This window comes from Corvus hawaiiensis, chromosome 3 (assembly GCF_020740725.1).
Source record: "Corvus hawaiiensis isolate bCorHaw1 chromosome 3, bCorHaw1.pri.cur, whole genome shotgun sequence".
NCBI lineage: Eukaryota > Metazoa > Chordata > Aves > Passeriformes > Corvidae > Corvus > Corvus hawaiiensis.
Window position 1 is genome coordinate 48272538 of NC_063215.1, and position 9032 is coordinate 48281569.

Below are 9032 nucleotides of genomic sequence, written 5' to 3' on the forward strand. Positions count from 1 at the left end.
AGGCAAATGGGTCACAAGGAATGAAAGTGGGAAAAAGAAACCAAACTGTTTATTAACACACCAACAAAACAGGGTAGAACAGGGGGGAAAAAACCTCAAAAGAGAGTGGGAACAGATACGTGAGCTTGGACCAGCTGGGGCCACCCCGCGGGCCTGCCCAGGCCATCCCTGCAGGCTCCGCAGACCAGTGAGGAGGGAAGGGAGGCAGTGAGGTAGGGGGAAGGAAAGGGAAAAAAGAACAAGAAAAAAACCCAACAGAACCATTTCCCAGCTATCTGGAACACAAAGGAAACCAAAAAGCAGCACAGCGCTCCCGGCGCACTCCCTCCCGAGCCCTGCCGAGACCCCTGAGCCCTTGGGCTGAAGTGTTCAACTGCCCCCTCAGGTCCATGGCTCCGGCCCCAAACCCCAGGTCCATCGTAAAGGCACAGCATCCTTGGGCATTGAGTGGACAGTTAAGGGATAAAGCAGCTTCATAACATCACCCCAGGACAAGGCATAATCCAGGGAATACAACCACTTGCAATTATTTTACTCCTGACCTTCTAATAACAGCTGATGCATCGAATCTAAACTTTACCACACACCCAGCTGAGTAATTTCAACTCCAAATCTTGTTTCCAAGTGCTTCTGCTTATTTTATCATACCATTTCTTCCAGTCTATTATCGCATGACTGTCATTATTTTAAATCACTAAAAATTAAAAGACAATTTAGAGAGATTAGTTATTGGTTGGATCTTTTTTCCCTCTTTCCTTCAGAACTGACTTGGGCCCAAAACAAAACTATCACTTCCTTTTGGGACTGCTGTGAGTAAATTTGGTCCGACCAAGTGACTCCTGATGATGGATGCCTCTGCTTCATCCTCAGTCAGGATGATAACAGCAGTGATGGGTGAATGCTGAGCAGGCTTCAGGAAGTGCAGCCATCTTCATCCTCTTACAGGGTGCAGGTCAGCTTCCTCCCAGCAAATTCTCTTACCATGGAGTACAGAAAGATGCACTTGGTGCTCATCATTTCCCCAGCCATTTACCTTCTATCACACTGAAGAAGCTAAAATCCCAAGTAGGAGAGTTATCAGAGGAGAGGGGACTAAGCACTCCAGCAATGGGAATGACAGCATTTGGCAAAAGAATCTGACATGAAAGCCTGGTAAAGAAAGTCAAAATCACAACATGTTTGAAGAGCTTTTAGTGATCCAAGGGTTTCTCCCAACTTCAGTCACAGTATCTTGAACAAAGAAGTCAAATGGAGAACAAACTTAAATGACCACTCTATAAAAAAAGAGTTGAACAGGATCACAGAGGTACTAAGAAGTGTCCCAGCCTTTATGCTGGCTCCCACAATGATTCTGTAAAAGCAAATGTTGTGCCCCATATTATGGGGCAAGGTTGAGGCTTCACATTCTTGCTGATCAGATCAAATGACACGTACTTCCCCCTGAAAGTACCTCTGGCACAGAAAATTCTGGGTGTAACATTCGCTGGGAAGTAGGATATAAACTGTGCTTTGCTGCTGGGCTGCAATGTAAACATTCCTCCTCTATGTAACTTAAGCCCCATCTGTGCAGAAGATTTGCCATACATTCATACATACCCCATGTTATATTAAGCACATCCACAGGGAGAGTTATCCTGGGATAATTACAGTGGGATAATTACACTGGTAAATTTTCCCATGTAGGCAACTCCTCAGAGCAGCTATTAGCTGCACCAGCACAGCGCACACGCTCCTGCTTCGACAGCTGCAGCCCCTGCACGAGAGTGCTGGGTCTGGTGCCAGAGCAGCTCCTGCCCATTCCAGCGCCCAGGCTGGGAAGGCTGACTGTCAGCCCACCACCATCACGTCCCTCCCTGAGCTATGCTCCCCTTTTCCTCTACGGCAGGTCACAAACACAGGCCAAGCCCGCTGCTGAGTCCCAGTTTTCCGACAGGCATAGCCATGATGGAAAAGAGAAAACCTCAAGCTCTCAGCACCAGCACAGGACTGTGACAGGGACTTGGTGCTGTGCTGTGGTGGCAAAGCGTCCTTTGCCTTGGACCTTTGGTCAGATGTCAGTTTAAATGATGACTGCCCTGGGATGGTGACTCACCAGGGCACTACAACACAGTCAGATTTACACCAGCCAGGCTGTAAAGCTGCTGAGTGGTCCCCTGACAGAGAAGCACCTGTGAAGGAGAGGTGACAAACGCCCAGCAAAGCATCTGTTTTCTGCTTATCTCAACAGCTTTGTAAACCTGACCCTTGGATCAGCTGGCTTTGAAATACCTGCTCAGACATACTTCAACTTGCAGATATTTCTGTACGTTTGGTTGTAAAGTGAATGACATGCATGCCTGCAGCACAAATCACATTGCAAACTCCTATTTCCCCTCTGAGCATCTCCAGTAAACTGGTTCCTTGTGCAAAATTCACCCTGGTGTTCACAAAGCACAACTCAGCTGTGGACTGAGGTACAGCTCCACCTCTGTAGCCACATGCACTATCTGATCATCCCTCCCATTTGATACAATCCTCAGCAAACATGCAAACTAGGCTTTCCAGAAACAAATTTGCAATGCCTCATACACTAAGATGCTGTTTTGATGGTCTCTGAAGTAGCTGGGTGAAAATGCTAGAAAACACTTTGAATTCAGATCCTCTGTATTCGATAGCCTTTAGTTTAGCACCGTGACAAGAAGAACAGATTTCTGTGAAGAAACCAAGATCTCAATCTAGAGCTCAATGAAGTAAATGGAAATCTCTCTATTGACTTTTGTAGGTTTTAGATTGGGTGTCAGATGGGATTTAAACGTTACTAAATTCCTTTGGAGGCTACAACCTCTAAAGTTTTTGGTCTTTTTTTTTAGTTCTGTTGCTAACATCTGGCTATCTATGAAACGAACTGTATGAATCTAATGAAAGGGACAACATGGGCAAGAAAAATTCAGGTTTGCTTTCTTGAAGTTTGTTATTTAATGTATTTAGTCTGCCTTTTGGAGAAGGGATATTAAGACTTTATTAAACTGTATTGCAAACCATCAGCTACCAAACTGTTCAAATGTCTTACTTCAGAATATTTTAAAAATGTCTTTCCTATTAGTTTAACCTCTGAATGGATAAACACCTCTTTATCTCCCAAATCAACTTAATATTTAAAAGACAGCCTTATTTCCTTCCTGTGTAACATGAGCTTAAAAAAATTACTCCAAATACCTGAGTGAAATAATTTGGTCAGACAGAAGAGACAACTGATTCCATCACTTATGTTTTTACCTGCAAAAAATTCTATTTTTTTAGATAGGTTTTTGCTTAGACCCTGCTTTGACACCCACGCACAGCCCCTGCTCCCACAGGGTCGAGGTAGGAGGCACCAATGGGATGAGGGCTTTGGCATTAAAAAAATAGGAAATGTGACTTCATCCTCCTCCTCCCTCAGTAGCCCTGGCTGGAGAGAGAAACTGTTACAACAGCAGAGCTCTGTCTGTAAAGATGGCCTCGGGGCCATTAACCCCAGGACATGCTGAACACTTTTTGAGCAATGCTGGCAAAGGCATGTGGATGGGAATTCCCAAGAGAAATCCCCACACTGCTGAAAATGTAACAGATGATTCAAAAACATCCTCCTCCAACAGCAGTACTTCAGAGTGTTGTTTCTGCTCAGCTGAAGATCCCTGGCTTTTGGAAAAAGACCCAAAAGACCCCATTATCCCTCTATTTTATGTTGCCTTGTGCAGCTGAGTTTCATTTTGTTTCCTTCCCCTTTTCTAGTTAGCTTATCCTGCAAATACAGTTATGCATAGGGCAGAAAAATGACTCTCTTGGTCTCCCATGTTGAAGAACTAGGGTAGAGGAATGCCTCAGCATACTGAAATACCCTCTGAAACCTGTAGCCTGATCCCTTCTCCAGCACAGAGGCTGCTGGAGAGCAGAGATCGTGTCCAACCTCATTCAGAAAGACACTGCAACTTCAAGTCAGATCATGATATTGCCAGAAAACATCAAGAATTTAATATCCCCCCTGCACCTCTGACTATTCAGGAGATTACTGATAACCAGCTGGAGCCGTTGCATGTACTTCTGCTTGTAATAAAGTGAAGAGGCCCTTCCTAGAGGGACAGAGCCTGGACTGCTCCCAAAAATGTCAAAGGAACTCCTTAAACCACTCTTTTTCCTTCTTTTCCTTCCTCTCCTTATGCACCCAGTTCTGCAATGTGCATTAATTCAGCAAATAACCTTTGTGGGTGGGTGCTTAGTGATTCGAGCTCCTGAGAAGAACCCCATCCCAGCTCCCTTGTGAGGCTTCCCACACCTAGAGAGGTTCTTCCTCTGCTTCTGTCAGGGAGACAGGGGAAGCCACCCAGACCTCCTGCTCACAGCCAGCAGCTGCTGGCCATGGCCACTCCTGGAAACCTGCAGGGAGAGCATGAATGAAGGGGAGCAAAATTCTTTTGCAGCTCAGTAGAGATGGACCTGAGCACCCAAGTTTGAAGCAATGGTAAAAGTCCCCTAAAAATCCTCCCATGGAGGCAAGGGGACAAGGGGAAGAGTGTTTGGCTTAGCTCATCTGTGCTGTTTTCTTGCAGCTGATTGCAAAATCCATCAGGTATTTATTTCATCTGTTTTCCAGCATGAAGACTTGTCAGGATGTGCTGTCCCAAAACACACACTAACCATCTATCTGCTTTTGATTAGAAACGTTCTGTCATGAAGGAACAGAGGAGAGAGAGACTGCAATGAGCATGGTTGTGCTCTCTGCTGCTTCTGGAGAGGGGGAAAATATCTTTGGTCTTTTGATCAAAGTTTTATTTATCTACCTTGTTAAAACAGAAAACATTAGGATGAGAAAGAAACCTCACCTTCCTTGGTGCACAACACACAAGGACAGGGTTTTTTATTCACCAGTAACAGCATTTCTGAAATGGCACAGGTAGAGATTAAGGCAAAGCTGAGATCACAAGGGGTGAGGATAGACAGGAATTTCTTGATTTCCAATTAATTCCTGAGTCCTTTGGCTGAATCCCTTAAGCTCCCTGGTGCTGCTGATATCCATCTGCAGGATGGGAGTAAGTGGATGCAGAATTTGCAAGCTGCTGTGAGGATGCACACGTTGAGATCCCAAGGATGCTGTTGCCATGGGGTGAGATGAGCGTAGGTGTGTAAGAGCACTTGCTCTAAGTGCAGCCTTCTCTACAGAAGCACTAGAGGCAACTTTCCTCAAAAAAAACTAGAGAGAAATCCTTACAGGAGGAGCGGGTGTAAATGTGGGAACTGGTTTGGGTCTACAACCTAAATAAGCACTGCCAAGGAAATCCAAGCTTCAGAGTTTCGCACTTCACGATGAACAATTTTGGCTGCTGTCATCACGGATGCTGACCCTCTCCCTTGGGTACCCTCCACAGCAAAGACTAAGGCAACGTGTCACATTCTTAGCCCAGACTTTTATCTCTCTAGGGCAGGTAATGTTTATTTTTATGACTTCTGGAAAAATTAGAAAAGGAATATGAAGACAATGTTCCTCTGACTATATGGTCGCTCTCATGTATTTTCTGAAGCCATGGCAGCAAAGGCTACATGTGCCAGGAGAACATACTTCAAATCCTCCCTGCACAGCAAACATCACATTCTCTTTTGCAGCACTAATGCTGCTTCACTGGACAATCCATGGTGCAAAGGCTAGAGCAGACCTGTATTTTTTTCCTTTTTAGTGTAGATATTGATATACATGTTAAAGGAATGCTGGGCAATAAGCAGTAAGAAACTAGGAGGGTGACACCCTCAAGCAGGATCCAAACAGGCATCTCAGATACAGGCAGCATTCCCTGCCAGTTTTCTAAACTTTGTGAAATATGAAAATGTCTACAGTTATCTTTGGTATCCTTAAAAATGTGTTTTCCAGAGGCTACTTCCCGCCCATTTCTGGTGCTGGTACAACTCTCACAGGCACTTAAGAACTCCCAGTTTGGGATATCCCATGGCCCTGGGACATCCCGAACTCCTGTCACAAAACTGGGGCTGGCTCAGTGGGGTGGGATGGGGGGATCACCCTGAGGGGCATCAATTTCCTCAGCCTGCTTTCCTAGAGCTTCATGCCTTACATTGAAGACTCTGATTCCTAATAAGGAAAAAGTCCTGGTATTTCACAGGGCTGTTGTCTCTCCCATCCCTAACCACTCTCCCCGTTCTGTTCTGCAGCGAGAGGGCTGCGGGGTGCGTGGGCGGTGGGAGGCCGTGGGGAAGCCTGCGGGACCTGACATGTCTCCCTCAGCTGGCGTGAGAACTGCCTCACTTGCAGTCATGAAACGTGCAGAAATGTGTGTATCTTTCAGACATGTACCCTCTGCCAAACTTCAAAAGCCACTGCTGGGGGTGGGGGGCACTGACAGACACGAACACCATAATTGCACATGCCTTGCTTCCTGCCTTAGGAAAACAGAAAGAAAACTCAACTCCACAGGAAAAAAAAAAAACAAAACAAAAAACCAGCATGTTTCCAGACACTGCCAGCACTCTGCAAGGGCAAGCCCTGCTTCAGAGGCTGACAGCACTGCAGGCAGCAGCACCATCAGCAGCCACCTACTCACCCTGCCCCAGCTGCCTGTGCCCCTCGCATCCCTGTCTCTGGCATCACCCACCATGGGTGGCACAGCAACATCTGGTCATGGCGGGCCACTGGCGTGGCCAGTCCAGGCTGTGAACCCAGCCAGGGCTTGCAGGAAATGGGAATTTCTGGTCTCAGGGTTGCTGGTGGTGCTGAGGACCAGTAAGCCCAGATGTGCCAATCTCAGTGCCCAGCCAGTGCTAACCCTGGAAAACCTGTATCCTGAAACTGGGTGAAACGGGAGCAGGTTTTATATGGCCGATTTTATCCTAGTCGGAAAGAAATACCACCACCTTGCTCCCACTTGTTTCTATACCAATGCTAGAGAGGATGGTGCAAAAAGGGTCTATGATCCTGTTTTATTCACTCCTTGCAGCCACCTCTCCCTCACCAGGTCCATGGACCTGTCCTATGCAGCCCCAGGTCGGGAAGGGAAGGGCAAAGGGAAGGGCAAAGGGAAGGGCAAAGGGAAGGGCAAAGGGAAGGGCAAAGGAGAGGGAGGAGAGGGCCATTGGCCAACAAACCACCTTGAGCCTGCAGAGCCAGGCAGGGTGGGAGCGGGATCAGGCCTGGCCGCCAAGCATTGCCAGGAAACTACGTAAATAGGCTGGACAACATTTCGACACCAGGCGTGTCCGTTCCCAGTGTTTACCCCTCCTGATTTAAAAAAAAAAAAAAAAAAAAGAACAAAACCCAACAAACAAAACAAACTGCAGCGAAATGGCTGAAACATGTTGTAACCATCTGTGAAAGTCGGGCTCTCATGACACGAGAGAGGCGGGAGAAAGCGAGCGAGACAGCAATTTGGGGCGGGGGGGTGGGGAGGAGAAGCCCCAGCGAGAGCCAGGCGTGGGTCAGCAGCTGATGGCAAACAGGGCCCGAGACAGGCGGCACCTCTGACACTTCTTACCTTGCGGGCGAGGGAGGTTCGCGCTGGGCTGCCCAGGAAGGCGAGAGGGCTGCGCGCCTCCTGCGCTCCCCTGCGCGCCCGAGGCTCCTTCCTCAGCCGGCCGGGCGGTTTTCCCTCCTTTTACGACAGCCTCCCTGCCTCTCCCAGGTAAGCGGCAGAACTGGCTCAGCAGCAGGAAGTGGAAGAGCATGCACGGCACAGCGCGGCGGCGGGAGAGCCTCTGTGGGGGAGTGACACTTCGAAGCTCCCAGCTCCCTGGCAGTGCCTGCGTGCAGCTCGCTGCCTCTCCCGTGGGAAGCCGGGCTGCCTGTGCGTGAGCGCCGCGGATAAATACCTGTAGGGGAACCCCGGTGTGATTCCTAAACGGTGTGCCTCGTCGGGAAAGTCATCCCTTCCTTTCAGCCCTCGGTCGCGTACTGTCAATGCCAAATGTTAAATCAGCTGTGATTCAGACTACTGAAGACAATCACATGATGCGTGTAAGAACTATATAAAGAATAATAAAAAGGATTTCACGTCTGGTTCTTTCTTTTAGATTAGACTTCTAGACATTTCCAAGTTTCTACACTCTCAAGGAGCAGAAACTCGCCTTTCCTACAAGCTGAAACTGCTTCTCACAGCTCCTGAAAGCCGAGTAGCTCCTAAGAGCCCCGGTGAGCTGTCCCAGGAAAGCCACTCTGGCCGCCTCATCGGCAGCAGAATGTCCCAGCCCACACCACTGTCCTGACCCCCACTCAGCGCATCTCCCTGCCGAGAAGCTCTTCCTGATTTCCAGCCTCATTTTCTTAGTTTAACCCTAGAAGGAGGTTGACTTAGCTGCAACCTGGGCACGGCTCCTCATCCTCCAAGTGGCCATGGGCGGCCGCCACATGCTGCCTCAATGCGCACACGGGGACATCTGAACAATCCCCCAAGCTCCTCGCTCTGGCAGTGCCACCGCCGCTCCTTCCTGTGCCCTTCCTGTGACACTGGGGGCGGAGGAAAGAGACACAGGCCCGGCATTCCTTCTCCCCGGAAGGGCTTTCTCTGGATGCCCACCACTCTGACAGTTCCTCTTTCTCGTCCAAAGGCAAAGCGGTGACCCAGGCTTTCTTTTCATCAGGGAATGACCAGGGAATTTTTGGAGGGAAAACTCAAGCAGCCGGGAGCAGCATGTGCCCCCAACCGAGCACTAAATGTGATTGTACTGATGGCAGTGCAGTGATGCCCTGCTGCCTGGGCTTACCTTCCCCCTTGAGAAACCCCACATCAGCCTGGCCCTGCGACTGGCCATCCTGATCCCCTCTTTCCCCGCTTCCTCCCTCCTGTGCCAAGGCACAGGCCAGCAGGACACCAGGGCTCTCTTTTGGAGCATCCTGAAGTTGTCCTTGACTGCTGCCAGCCTTCCTGGGCAGCCCCTGCTGGTCCCAGCCAGACCCAGATGTGATGAGCACTGGATGCTTGCAGTTGGAGTGGCTGCATTATAATCACAGTCGTTTGAGTCATCTGAAAGTTTAATCCCTCTGGCTTGGCCTCTGCTGCCCAGCTGTCTTGCACCATGAA

The 9032-nt window shown here is 48.8% G+C and overlaps 1 long non-coding RNA gene across 1 annotated transcript in view; it reads left to right on the forward strand.

Annotated features, from left to right (window-relative positions):
• The window catches only part of LOC125323382, a 58753-nt gene extending 50753 nt beyond the window's left edge, over window positions 1-8000 (forward strand). The window contains exon 2 of the long non-coding RNA XR_007202509.1: window positions 7638-8000. This is a non-coding gene — a long non-coding RNA (uncharacterized LOC125323382). The remainder of the gene's footprint in view (window positions 1-7637) is intronic.
• Window positions 8001-9032: the final 1032 nt, after the last annotated feature.